Raw genomic sequence first — 14,828 nt, forward strand, 5'->3', positions numbered from 1 at the left:
AGCCATGGGTTTACATGTGTCCCCCATCCCAAATCTCCCTCCCACCTCCCTCCCCATTCCATCCCTCTGGGTTTTCCCAGTGCACCGGCTTTGAGTGCCCTGTTTCATGCATCAAACTTGGACTGGCCATCTATTTCAAATAAGGTAATATACATGTTTCAATACTATTCTCTCAAATCATCCCACCTTTGCCTTCTCGCACAGAGTCCAACAGTCTGTTCATTATATCTGTGTCTCTTTTGCTGTCTCAAATATAGGGTTATCATTACCATCTTTCTAAATTCCTTATATATGCATTAAATTGGTGTTTTTCTTTCTGGCTTACTTCACTCTGTATAATAGGCTCCAGTTTCATCCACCTCATTAGAACTGATTCAAATGTGTTCTTTTTAATAGCTGAGAAATATTCTGTTATATATATGTACCATGGCTTTCTTTTCCATTAGTCTGCCTATGGACATCTAGGTTGCTTCCATGTTCTAGCTATTGTAAACAGTGCTGCAATGAATATTGGGATACACGAGTCTCTCAGTTCTGGTTTCCTCAGTGTGTATGCCCAGCAGCAGGATTGCTGGATTGTATGGCAGTTCTATTTTCATTTTTTTAAAGGAATGTTCACACTGTTCTCCATAGTGGCTAGTTTGTGTACTAGTTTGCAATCCCACCAACAATGTAAGAGGGTTCACTTTTCTCCACTCCCTCTCCAGGATTTATTGTTTATTGACTTTTTGATGGTGATTATTGTGACTTGCATGAAATGATACCTCACAGTGGTTTTGATTTGTATGTCTCTGATAATGAGTGATGTTGAGCATCTTTTCATGTGTTTGTTAGGCACCTGTATGTCTTATTTGGAGAAATGTCTGTTTAGGTCTTTGGCCTATTTTTTTATTGGGTCATTTATTTTTCTGGTATTGAGCTGCATGAGCTGCTTGTATATTTTGGAGATTAATTCTTTGTCCGTTGTTTCATTTGATACTTTTTTCTCCGATTGTGAAGGCTGTCTTTTCACCTTGCTTATAGTTTCCTTCATTGTGCAAAAGCTTTTAAGTTTAATTAGGTCCTGTTTTGACTTGTGGACTCTGGGAGAAGGCGAGGGTGGGATGTTTCAAGAGAACAGCATCGAAACATGTATATTATCTAGGATGAAACAGATCACCAGACCAGGTTGGGTGCATGAGACAAGTGCTTGGGCCTGGTGCACTGGGAAGACCCAGAGGGATCGGGTGGAGAGGGAGGTGGGAGGGGGGACCGGGATGGGGAATACATGTAAATCCATGGCTAACTCATTTCAATGTATGACAAAAACTACTGTAATGATGTAAAGTATTTAGCCTCCAACTAACAAAAATAAATGGAAAAAAAAATTAGGTCCTTTTTTTTTTTTTTTTTTTCTTTTATTTCTATTACTCTGGGAGGTGGGTCACAGGGGATCTAGCTGTGATTTATGTCAAAATGTGTTTTGCCTATGTTTTCCTCTAGGAGTTTTATAGTTTCTGGTCTTACATTTAAATCTTTAATCTATTTTGAGTTTATTTTTGTGTGTGGTCTTAGAAAGTGTTCTAGTTTCTTTCTTTTTTAGGTGGTTGACCAGTTTTCCCAGCACCACTTGTTAAAGAGATTGTCTTTTATCCATTGTATATTCTTGTCTCCTTTGTCAAAGATAAGGTGTTCATAAGTGCAAGGATTTATCTCTGGGCTTTCTATTTTGTTCCATTGATCTATATTTCTGTCTTTGTGCCAGTACCATACTGTCTTGATGACTGTAGATGTGTAGTATAGTCTGAAGTCTGGCAGGTTGATTCCTATATTTCCACTCTTCTTTCTCAAGATTGCTTTGGCTATTTGAGCTTCTTGTGTTTCCATAAAAATTGTGAAATTATTTGTTCTTGTTTTGTGAAAAATGCCATTGGTAGCTTGATAGGGATTTTGTTGAATATATAAATTGCTTTGGGCAGCATACTCATTTTCACTGAATTGATTCTTCCTATCCATGACCATGGTATATCTCTCCATCTATTTGTGTCATCTTTGATTTCTTTCGTCAGTGTATTATAGTTTTCTATATATAGTCTTTTGTTTCTTTACGTAGATTTATTACTAAGTATTTTCTTTTCATCGCAATGGTGAATGAGATTGTTTCCTTAATTTCTCTTTCTGTTTTCTCATTGTTAGTGTATAGGAATGCAAGGGATTTCTATGTATTAATTTTATATCCTGCAACTTTACTAGCTCTAGTAATTTTCTGGTGGTATCTTTAGGGTTTTCCATGTAGAGGACCTTTCCATCTGTAAACAGTGAGAGCTTCACTGTTTTTACTTCTTTTCCAATCTCGATTCCTTTTATTTCTTTTTCTTCTCTGATTGTTGTGGCTAAAATTTCCAAAACTAGGTTGAATAATAATGGTGAGAGTGAGCAACCTTGTCTTGTTCCTGAATTTAGGGGAAATGCTTTCAATTTTTCACCACTGAGGATAATGTTTATCAGTTTTACTCAAATAGCCAAAAAACATGAATGACCCCAAAGTCCTTCAACCAATGAATGGGTGAACTTTGTTATATTCATAAACAGGAATACTACTCATTGATACAAATAAACAAATCAATAATACACAGAACACCTTGGATGAATCTCCACAGCATCATACTGAATGTAAGAAGCCATTTTCCCAAGGTTATAAACTGTATGATTCTACATATATAACATACGTGAAGTAATGAAATTAGAGAGATGAAGAACAGATTATTGCTTTTCATGGGTAGATGTGGGGGAAGAGTAGGGCTATTTGAGGCAGGTTTTGAGGATGAAAGAATTGTTCTATATTCTGACCGTGGTGCCAGTTTCATAAACATATGCATGCATAGATGCTCAGTCTCAGTCATGTTGGACTCTTGTGAACCTATGTACTGTACCCGCCAGACTCTGTCCATGGGATTCTCCAGGCAAGAATATTGGAGTGGGTTGTCATTTCTTCCTCCAGAGGATCTTCCTGACCCAGGGATCAAACCCAGGTCTCCTGTGACATCTGCATTGTCAAGCGGATTATTTATCACTGAGGCATCTAGGAAGTCCACATGACCATAATTCATAGAGATCTTTACTAAAGGGGAAAAAACAGACAAATAAATTTCACCATATGATAACTTTAAATATCTTTCAACAGTAAAATACATATATATTTTTCTATATTCTTATTTTCATATATATATGCACACACACACAATTATTTTTATGTACAGCTTATAGTCTAGTTTCCAAACAAGCAAAATTAACTTCAATAAAGAAGACTATAATGGAACATTTGGGTTTAAAGTTATTCCTAGCAGAAGCTAAATGTTATTTGTTGGTTTGACTGAATTAATAACACAGATTGTATTTTCATCATTTTAGCAACAAATTTAGAGACTTCCTAATTAGTAACATTTTCATACTCAGGAAAAAGAAAAACATAGACATGAGGTTTTAGGTGCTAGGATACACAATAATGCTGAATCTTTCTGCTCTTGAAGAGTAAAAAAATAAGGTATAAAATATAATTGTGTGTATATATCAAAAAATATGGTTGAACAACATAGTTTTGGAAGTTTTCGCCACAGCAATCAGAGCAGAAAAAGAAGTAAAAGGAATCCAGATAGGAAAAGAAGTGAAACTCTCACTGTTTGCAGATGACATGAGCCTCTATATAGAAAACCCTAAGAACTCTACCAGAAAATTAAGAGCTAATCAACGAATATAGTAAAGTTGCAGGATATAAAATTAACACAGAGAAACCCCTTGCATTCCCATGCACTAACAATGAGAACACAGAAAGAGAAATTAAGGAAACAATACCATTCACCATTGCAACAAAAATAATAAAATACGTAGGAGTATATCTACCTAAAGAAACAAAAGACCTATACATAGAAAACTATAAAACACTGATGAAAGAAATCAAAGAGGACACAAACAGATGGAGAAACGTACCGTGTTCATGGATTGGAAGAATTAATATTCTCAAAATGACTATATTACCCAAAGCAATCTATAGATTCAATGCAATTCCTATTAAGCTACCAATGGTATTTTTCACAGAACAAGAACAAATAATTTCACAATTTGTATGGAAATACAAAAAACCTTGAATAGACAAAGTAATCTTGAGAAAGAAGAATGGAACTGACGGAATCAACCTGCCTGACTTCAGGCTATACTACAAAGCCACAGTCATCAAGACAGTATGGTACTGGCACAAGACAGAAATATAGATCAATGGAACAGAATAGAAATCCCAGAGATAAATCCACAAACCTATGGACACCTTATCTTCGACAAAGGAGGCAAGGATATACAATGGAAAAAAGACAATCTCTTTAACAAGTGGTGCTGGTAAAACTGGTCAACCACTTGTAAAAGAATGAAACTCGAATACTTTCTAAGACCACACACAAAAATAAACTTAAAATGGATTAAAGATATAATAAATGTAAGACCAGAAACTATAAAACTCCTAGAGGAGAGCATAGGCAAAACACTCTCTGATATAAACCACAGCAGGATCCTCTATGACCCACCTCCCAGAATATTGGAAATAAAAGCAAAAATAAACAAATGGGACCTAGTGAAACTTAAAAGCTTTTGCACAACAAAGGAAACTATAAGCAAGGTGAAAAGACAGCCCTCAGATTGGGAGAAAATAATAGGAAATGAAGCAACAGACAAAGGATTAGTCTCAAAAATATACAAGCAACTCCTGCAACTCAACTCCAGAAAAATTAAATGACCCAATAAAAAAATGGGGTAAAGAACTAAACAGACATTTCTCCAAAAAAGACATACAGATGGCTAACAAACACATGAAAAGATGCTCAACATCATTCATTATCAGAGAAATGCAAATCTAAACCACAATGAGCTACCATTACATGCCAGTCAGGATGGCTGCTATCCAAAAGTCTACAAGCAATAAATGCAGGAGAGGGTGTGGAGAAAAGGGAAACCTCTTCCACTGTTGGTAGGAATGCAAACTAGTACAGCCACTATGAAGAACAGTGTGGAGATTTCTTTAAAAACTGGAAATAGAACTGCCATATGACCCAGCAATCCCACTTCTGGGAATACACACTGAGGAATCCAGATCTGAAAGAGACACATGCACCCCAATGTTCATCTCAGCACTGTTTACAATAGCCAAGGCATGGAAGCAACCTAGATGCCCAATAGCAGACGAATGAATAAGGAAGCTGTGGTACATATACACCATGGAATATTACTCAGCCATTAAAAAGAATTCATTTGAGTCAGTTCTAATAAGATGGATGAAACTGGAGTACATTATACAGAGTGAAGTAAGCCAGAAAGAAAAAGAACTTTACAGCAAAGTAACACATATATATGGAATTTAGAAAGGTGGTAAGGATAACCCTATATGCAAAACAGAAAAAGAGACATAGATGTACAGAACAGACTCTTGGACTCTGTGGGAGAAGGCGAGGGTGGGATGTTTCGAGAGAACAGCATCGAAACATGTATATTATCTAGGGTGAAACAGATCACCAGCCCAGGTTGGATGCATGAGACAAGTGCTCAGGCCTGGTGCACTGGGAAGACCCAGAAGGATCGGGTAGAGAGGGAGGTGGGAGGGGGGATCGGGATGGGGAATACATGTAAATCCATGGCTGATTCATGTCAATGTATGACAATACCCACAACAATATTGTAAAGTATTTAGCCTCCAACTAATAAAAATAAATGAAAAAAAAAATGGTTGAACAAGCAGAGTATATTCATACAAAAGACTACTACTCAGTACCAAAGAGGGAAAAATAAACTACAGATACACACAGAATAATATGTGAGTCTTGGAAACTTGATGCTGACTAAAGGATGACAAAAAAGGAGTAAACTTTGTATGATTCAATTTACATGAAATGCAAGAACAGGAATAACTGACCTTTGGTCATAAAAATTAGAAATTGGTTGCTCAGGTGAGAATAAAGTGACATACAAGGAGACAGGAGGGAACTTTCTGGGTCCATGGAACTGTACTTCAAATTCTTGTTGTTGGTATTCACACAGAAATATGTAGCATGTCAGTTATGCTTTTTCTAAAAATAAAAATTGCACTTTAATAGATAAGAATGATATTTAATTATATGAGAAAATATTCAAAATCCGTTAAGAAACAATGAGTTTGATAATAAGTCAATTATGTTGTTTATATATTCCACATAAATGCATCAGAAGAGTTCAGTCTCTCAGTTGTGTCTGACTCTGTGACTCCATGAACCACAGCATGCCTGGCCTCCCTGTCCAACACCAACACCCAGAGTTTACTCAAACTCATGTCCATCGAGTGGGTGATGCCATTCAGCCATCTCATCCTCTGTCATCCCCTTCTCCTCCTGCCCTCAGTCTTTCTCAGCATCAGGGTCTTTTCCAATGAGTCAACTCTTCACATGAGATGGCCAAAGTATTGGAGTCTCAGCTTCAGCATCAGTCCTTCCAATGAACACCCAGGACTGATCTCCTTTAGGATGGACTGGGTGGATCTCCTTGCAGTCCAAGGGACTCTCAAGAGTCTTCTCCAACACCACAGTTCAAAAGCATCAATTCTTCAGTGCTCAGGTTTCTTCACAGTCCAACTCTCACATCCATACATGACCACTGGAAAAATCATAGACTTGACTAGACGCACCTTTGTTGGCAAAGTAATGTCTCTGCTTATTAATATGCTATCTAGATTGGTCATAACTTTCCTTCCAAGGAGTAAGCATCTTTTAATTCCATGGCTGCAATCACCATCTGCAGTGATTTTGGAGTCCAAAAAATAAAGTCTGACACTGTTTCCACTGTTTACCCATCTATTTGCCATGAAGTGACTGGACCAGATTCCATGATCTTAGTTTTCCAAATGTTGAGCTTTCAATCAACATTTTCACTCTCCTATTTCACTTTCATCAAGAGGCTTTTTAGTTCCTCTTCACTTTCTGTCATAAGGGTGATGTCATCTGCATATCTGAGGTTATTGATACTCTCCCAGCAATCTTGATTCCACCTTCTGCTTCTTCCAGCCCAGAGTTTCTCTTGATGTACTCTGCATATAAGTTAAATAAACAGAGTGACAATATGCAGCCTTGATGTACTCCTTTTCCTATTTGGAAACAGTCTATTCTTTCATGTCCAGTTCTAACTGTTGTTTCCTGACCTGCATATAGGTTTCTCAAGAGGCAGGTCAGGTGGTTTCGTATTCCTATCTCTTGAAGAATTTTCCACGGTTTATTGTGATCCACACAGTCAAAGGCTTTTGCATAGTCAATAAAAGAGAAATAGATGTTTTTCTGGAACTCTCTTGTTTTTTGATGATCCAGCGGATGTTGGCAATTTGATCTCTGGTTCCCCTGCCTTTTCTAAAACCAGCTTGAACATCTGTAAATTTATGGTATTACTGAAGCCTGGCTTGGAGAATTTTGAACATTACTTTATTAGCGTGTGAGATGAGTGCAATTGTGAGGTAGTTTGAGCTTTCTTTGGCATTGTCTTTCTTTGGGATTGGAGTGAAACCTGACCTTTTCCAGTCCTGTGGCCACTGCTGAGTTTTCCAAATTTGCTGGCATACTGAGTGCAGGACTTTTGCAGTATCATTTTCAGGATTTTAAGTAGCTCAACTGGAATTCCATCACATCCACTAGCTTTGTTCATAGTGATGCTTTCTAAGGCCCACCTGACTTCACATTCCAGGATATCTGGCTCTAGATGAGTGATCACACCATCGTGATTATCTGGGTAGTGAAGATCTTTTTTGTACAGTTCTTCTCTGTATTCTTGCCACCTCTTCTTAATATCTTCTGCTTCTGTTAGGTCCATACCATTTCTGTCCTTTATCGAACCTATCTTTGCATGAAATGTTCCCTTGGTATCTCTAATTTTCTTGAAGAGATCTCTAGTCTTTCCCATTCTGTTGTTTTCTTCTATTTCTTTGCATTGATCGCTGAGGAAGGCTTTCTTATCTCTCTTTGCTATTCTTTGGAACTCTGCATTCAAATGGGAATATCTTTCCTTTCTTCCTTTACTTTTCACTTTTCTTTTCACAGCTATTTATAAGGCCTCCCCAGTCAACCATTTTGCCTTTTTGCATTTTTTTTCCCATGGGTATGATCTTGATCCCTGTCTCCTGTTCAATGTCACAAACCTGTCTCCTTAGTTCATCAGGCACTGTGTCTATCAGATCTAGCCCCTTAAATCTATTTCACACTTGCCCTGTATAGTCATAAGGGATTTGATTTCGGTCATACCTGAATGGTCCAGTGGTTTTCACCACTTTCTTCAATTTAAGTCTGAATTTGGCAATAAGGAGTTCATGATCTGAGCCACAAGCAGCTCTCAGTCTTCTTTTTGCCGACTGTATAGAACTTCTCCATCCTTGGCTGTAAAGAATATAATCAATCTGATTTCGGTGTTGACCATCTGGTGATGTCCATGTGTAGAGTCTTCTCTTGTGTTGTTGGAAGAGGGTGTTTGCTATGACCAGTGTGTTTTCTTGGCAAAACTCTATTAGCCTTTGCCCTGCTTCATTCCGTACTCTAAGGCCAAATTCGCCTGTTACTCCAGGTGTTTCTTGACTTCCTATTTTTGCATTCCAGTCCCCTATAATGAAAAGGACATCTTTTTGTGTGCTCTAAAATGTCTTGTATGTCTTTCTAGAACCATTCATCTTCAGCTTGTTCAGCGTTACTGGTGGAGCATAGGCTTGGATTGCCGTGATATTGAATGGTTTGCTTTGGAAACGAAGAGAGATCATTTGTCATTTTTGAGATTGCACCCAAGTACTGCATGTCGGACTCTCTTGTTGACCATAATGGCTACTCCATTTCTTCTAAGGGATTCCTGCCCACAGTAGTAGATATAATGGTCATCTGAGTTAAATTCCCCTATTCCAGTCCATTTTAGTTTGCTGATTCCTGAATGTTGACGTTCACTCTTGCCATCTCCTGTTTAACCACTTCCAATTTGCCTTGATTCATGGACCTAACATTCCAGGTTCCTATGCAATATTGCTCTTTACAGCATCAGACCTTGCTTCTATCACTAGTCACATCTACAACTGGGTATTGTTTTTGCTTTGGCTCCATCCCTTCATTCTTTAGGGAATTATTTCTCCGCTGATCTCCAGTAGCATATTGGGCACCTACCGACCTGGGGAGTTACTCTTTCAGTATCCTATCATTTTGGTTTTCATACTGTTCATGGGGTTCTCAAGGCAAGAATACTGAAGTGGTTTGCCGTTCCCTTCTCCAGTGCACCACATTCTGTCAGACCTCTCCACCATGAGCCGACTGTCTTGGGTGGCCCCACATGGCATGGCTTAGTTTCACTGAGTTAGACAAGACTGTGGTCCTGTGATCAGATTGGCTAGTTTTCTGTGATGATGGTTTTAGTGTGTCTGCCCTCTGATGCCCTTTGTAACACCTACCATCTTTCTTGGGTTTCTTTTCCCTGGACGTAGGGTATCTCTTCAAGGCTGCTCCAGCAAAGTGTAGCAGCTGCTCCTTACCTTGGTCGAGGGTTATCTCCTCACGGCTGCCCCTCCTGACCTTGAACGTGGAATAGCTCCTCTCGGCCCTCCTGTGCCAGTGCAGCTGCTGCTCCTTGGACGTGGGGTTGCTCCTCTCACATAAATACATAAAAAGTGATGATAAAGAAGAAATTGGGCACAGTAGTGTAATGTGCTCACTTATAATATTTTAAAATACATTCTGGTTAATCTTCAATTTTTTTGTTTCTCTTTCACTGCCCAGTCACAGAAGAAAATCACAAAATATATCAATTGAGTCTAATACAAAACTCATTTATGTTTTTATGACTAAATGTTTACTACTTCAAATATTATATTATAGTATTCATTTGATTAGTTTTCTTTGTATCTATTATTGTCTTTCTATACATTTTAACATGGCCTAAATACAGTAATATTCCACACACTTTAGTCCAGGTTCACCTTTAGGATTTGAAGGCCAGAGGCAAAAGTACAAATGAAAGTTCCTAGTCTTCTCCCTTTCTCTTCCCATCTCTGGATCTGTTTTTCACCCAGAAGACAAGAGTATGGAGTTTTATTAGCAGAGCTGTGTCAATTATAATCCCTTATCTACTTTCCACCATCATATACTAAGTTTTGATGTTACAGCAACATCTTGATTTCATCAAATATGGAGCTTATGTTTTCATTTCCTCACTTATTTTTCTTATTTGAGAATGATTATCAGAAAATAAAGAAGTAGAAATCTGTTACTTCTGTCATCTTAAATCCAGGTGTATCCACATAATGTTTAGTACTTCTTTGAAAAAAAAATAATGTCTCTGCTCTTCTTTTATGAGACATTATTTTTTTTGCACAATTGTCTAAACTCCTTCAGTAAACTGTAAGCTTTGTGGAGAGTCTATCTTATTTGTGTTTCCCCTGAATAATTTAATCTGGTACATTAATTAAATGGAACATCAGCAGATATTTGTTGAATTAAATTAGGTTAAATCAGGTTTTAAGTGTTTTAGGAAAAACAGTATATAAACTGTATTTATGCATATCCTGTCTTCATTAATGCAGTAAACAATTTCATTTTCTTTTGAACACCCATGGCCATCCACGGACAGTGAAAGCAGTGAAAAGTATTTATTTCACTGGTCAGCGTTATCTGTTAGAAGTCATAATGTCCTTTGATGTCAGGCAATCCTAGATTTAAATTAATGTCTTTCATTTATTAGCAACATCTTAACCCACTTGTGGGGTTGTAAGGATAGCATGAAATGAATGGCATCGTGAAAGCTTTTGTAGTTTAGCTAGTGCCTAACCACTGTTGTTGTTGTCTCATTATTTCAAGAGATAGCAGTGAAACCTTCAGTGACTTTTATAGCATGTAAATTTAACTGTTCTTAGACTGATGAATCAGTCTCTGCTGATATTTTCTGTGGTTGTGCCGTGCTGTGCTAAGGTGCTTATGTGACCCTACGGACTGTAGCCCACAGGCTTCTCTGTCCATGGTATTTTCCAGGCAAGAATACTGGAGTGGGTTGCCATGGCCTCCTCCAGGGGATCTTCCTGACTCAGGGTTCGAATTGTGTCTCTAAAGTCTCCGACCTTGGCAGGCAGGCTCTATTCCACTAGCACCACCTGAAGCCTTTTCTGTTGCTCTCTCCTGTCATTTTTCTGTATTTTAACTTCTAATACTATAGTATAATGGTTAAGAATGCTGATGCTGGAACCAGGTTTTCTGGTCTTCTAATAATAACTTTGTCATTAACTGAAATTTTGGCCTTGAACAAGATATTTAACTTCTTTATGCTCAAGATCCCTCATTTGTAACTTAGGGATAGTCATATTTATTTCATAACCCCATTTTAAGATGGAATTATTAATAGTTATGTTGCATATTTAAAACTGTGTTTAGAGCAAAATCTGTGTATGAGTTAATTATAAAAGTTCTGGTTTCTTGTTGTATTTACATTTTGCTTTTTTGAGCAATGAAAGGCAAGCATAATTTAACTCTTAATTCAAATCTGCTCTCAGTCCTGCAAGTGGTTTAGGAATTTCCTGCAGGAAAAGTCCATAAATTCTTCACAAGGCATCCTTTTCATTTAATATTTGGTTTTGTGCTTCCCTTGGGGCTCAGCTGATAAAGAATTTGCCTGCAATGTGGGAAAGCTGGATTTGATCCTTGAGTTTGGAAGATCCCCTGGAGAAGGGAAAGGCTACACACACCAGTATTCTGTCCTAAAGAATTCCATGGACTGTGTACCCATGGAATCCATGGGATCGCAAAGAGTCAAACATGACTGAGTGACTTTCACTTTGGATGACAAAATATATCAATCATATGCTTTCTGAAAATGCAGAAATATGACTAAAGATTTACAAGGCATTTCTGCCAAAAGAGACTAGCAGAAATATCTGGTATGCCCCAAATCTGTGAATTTATTCCATATGTCTGAATTCTGGCTTTTGTATGGAAAAACAAATAATAATAATAATAGTAATAGATTCATCTTGTTCACCAATCTAACCAGTGAAATACCATGAATTTTGCTTGGAAAGAGAATAGCTATAGATAATCTTTATATCTAGATTTTTATTCAGTTTTTTAACTCCATTTGTTTAAATACTTAATTAAACACTGAAGCTAATATCCTCCCCACTGTTTTTGCAGCTATATTGGTTGAGTGGAGTGAGAGTAGGAGTATATTATTATATTCATGACTAATTCATCTATGTTGAGTAGATAGAGGAGAAAGAGAATGAGATTAAATCAAGAATGATGAATCTCTCCTCCTTACCCTTTCACGAATATCAAGTGCAATTTTATTGACATTAAATTTGGAGTCTTTTCTGCCCATAGGACCAAATCTTTACTTATGGTGAACATTTACTAATATTTATAATGAAATTCCACCATGAATTTTTGTTGGCTAATATTCCTCATGAGTTTGGAATTCTAATTGCATTCCTTTTTTGTTGTGCTACATTGCATATTCCTTTTAAATGCATTCTTTTATCTCTGCAAATCCTTCACATCTCTATGTCAGCAAGTACCAATAATTTTTGAAGATGTAGTAGAAGAAAAAGCATTCTCCCCTTCAGATATGACATGTGATGTATTACCTGCACGTGCAGTATTGTCAGGGGTGTAGTTTCTGACCTGCAATGAATTACTTGCTTGACTGAGTTTGGGATTGTTTATCACTGATGACATATTTCTTTCCAAGAACATACCATTTTTCTTGTCGCTTCTTCAAAACAGTAAGTGGTGAGATGAACCTGGAATTTTCCAGCAATTTGTGAAAGAAATGAAAGCAATTATTTCAAGTTTCATCCTATCCCATCAGAAATAACCTTTATAGTGGATCTCTAGTGTGTGTGAATGAACGCTGTCCTAGCATACAATAATGGTATAGCAAGAGCTTTCTGCATACACAGAGCACTTATCTTACTTATTATGCCTAGGGTTCAATAAGTGCAAATGATAGTAAGCAAATTCTTTTTCTAACCAAGAAAAAGGTCTTTTGCAGAGAGTTAACCCTTTTTCTTATATTAAAAAAATATTTGGAGACAGTATTCATATTCTTATTCCTAAAGGAAATTAATATATTTAATCTTAATAGCATTGTCAATATCACTTTAAAATGTAAATAAATTGTACTGTGCTAGACTCATAGTAATACTATTTATATTCTCCTTCTCTTTCTGGTAATACGTAAATATTTATTTTTTCATCATTTCTTCATTCAGGCCCACAAAATGGAATTGTCTTGATAAACAACATGCTCAATCCTTACCACCTTACCATCCCTTTCACCATTCTTAGTGCAATTTAGACTATGACAAATGAGTGCTGTTTGACAGTTTATGATCAGCTTTACAGATACTGCAGAGTTTAAACCATAGATAATTTCCCAAAGCCATCATTTTTTGTTGTTTTTGTTGGGTGGAGAATACTGGAAAACAATGGTGACAAGAACATTTCTTCCTATTTAACAACAGCCAATTCTGTTTCTACCTCCCCGTGATAGAGTACAGAGATTGACTCATTCATTCTTAAAGAAACATTTATTAATAACTCATTAATAACCATCTCTCCCAATCAACATTTTTAGATCCTCAACCATGAAGCAGTTTAACTGTCTTCTTTTTTTTTATATATTTCATCTTAAAAAAAAAAAAAAAAAAAACTTTACATATAAGTAGACAGTTGGAATTGTAAAATCTTAAAAAGTACACGTGTGCATTTGTGCTCAGTCACTCAGTCTTATCCGACTCTGTGCAACCCTATGGACTGTAGCCCACCAGGCTCCTCTGTCCATGGTATTCTCCAGGCAAGAATATTGGACCGGGTTGCTATGTCCTCCCAGAGGGGATCGTTCTGACCCAGGGATCAAACCCGTGTCTCTTATGTCTCCTACATCCCAAGCAGATTCTTTATCCACTGAGTCACCTGGGAAGCCCAACAGGTGCACAATTTTGTTTAAATAACTTTTTCTCTGTGTTTATAAAGTCAGGATAACTCACAACTGCCTCTGCATTCAAATAGGACTGGCCCTAACTTTGGTACCATGCAGTCTTGTTTCAGAATCAGTTTAGCATTAAACAAAAGAATCTCTACTGATACATGGCCACAGAAGTGGGACCAGTTTTGTAACCATGGTTTTAAAGCAGTCGTAATTGTTTTCCAAACTGTATCTACTACTTACAATAGAGATTATATGTATGAACATATAATTTTCTTCACTCATTTTGCCTCCTTCATATGTGAGGCAAAACTCATTCTTCTCTTACACACCATTTGAATTTAATATGTTTTACCAATTAAACATCTTAGTAAAATATGTCACATTTCTCACAATGTTACTTGAAACTCCTGTTATGCATGTTTCTTCTCCATGTAGATTAAATATAGAATATTTTTGTATAAGGAATAGATTATTTCAAGTCCTTTTATTCTATTTAAGTTCTTTAAAAATCCATTGGTTAGCATTCTTGGAAATCCAGTGATCTTTCCTCATGTCTTATCTGCTTCAATGTTGATGACATTCAGTCAACATATTTACAGTGAGCATAGATCAAGACTGGAACCAAGGTTTAAAAACAGGATAAAAATTCTGCCCTTGTGGAGCTAACATTCTAAAGGTTGCATTCAGCATTGAAGATGATGGGATATTTGATACTCTACCCCAACCTTGTATTTCTCACTCCTGACTTTATTTCTGTGACACATTGGCGTTTTTTCAAATATCACTTTTCTGAAAGAGATTTTACCAATTATTTTTTTAAAAAGTATATATATAATATATGGAAAATTCTTAAA

At 36.9% G+C, this 14,828-nt stretch overlaps 1 pseudogene; it reads right to left on the bottom strand.

The window, feature by feature from the left end:
* The window catches only part of LOC110151647 (rho GTPase-activating protein 17-like), a 79,185-nt pseudogene extending 66,822 nt beyond the window's left edge, over nt 1-12,363 (bottom strand).
* Between the last annotated feature and the right edge of the window lie 2,465 nt (nt 12,364-14,828).

The sequence above is a fragment of the Odocoileus virginianus genome, chromosome X (genome assembly GCF_023699985.2).
Source record: "Odocoileus virginianus isolate 20LAN1187 ecotype Illinois chromosome X, Ovbor_1.2, whole genome shotgun sequence".
Classification (NCBI taxonomy): domain Eukaryota; kingdom Metazoa; phylum Chordata; class Mammalia; order Artiodactyla; family Cervidae; genus Odocoileus; species Odocoileus virginianus.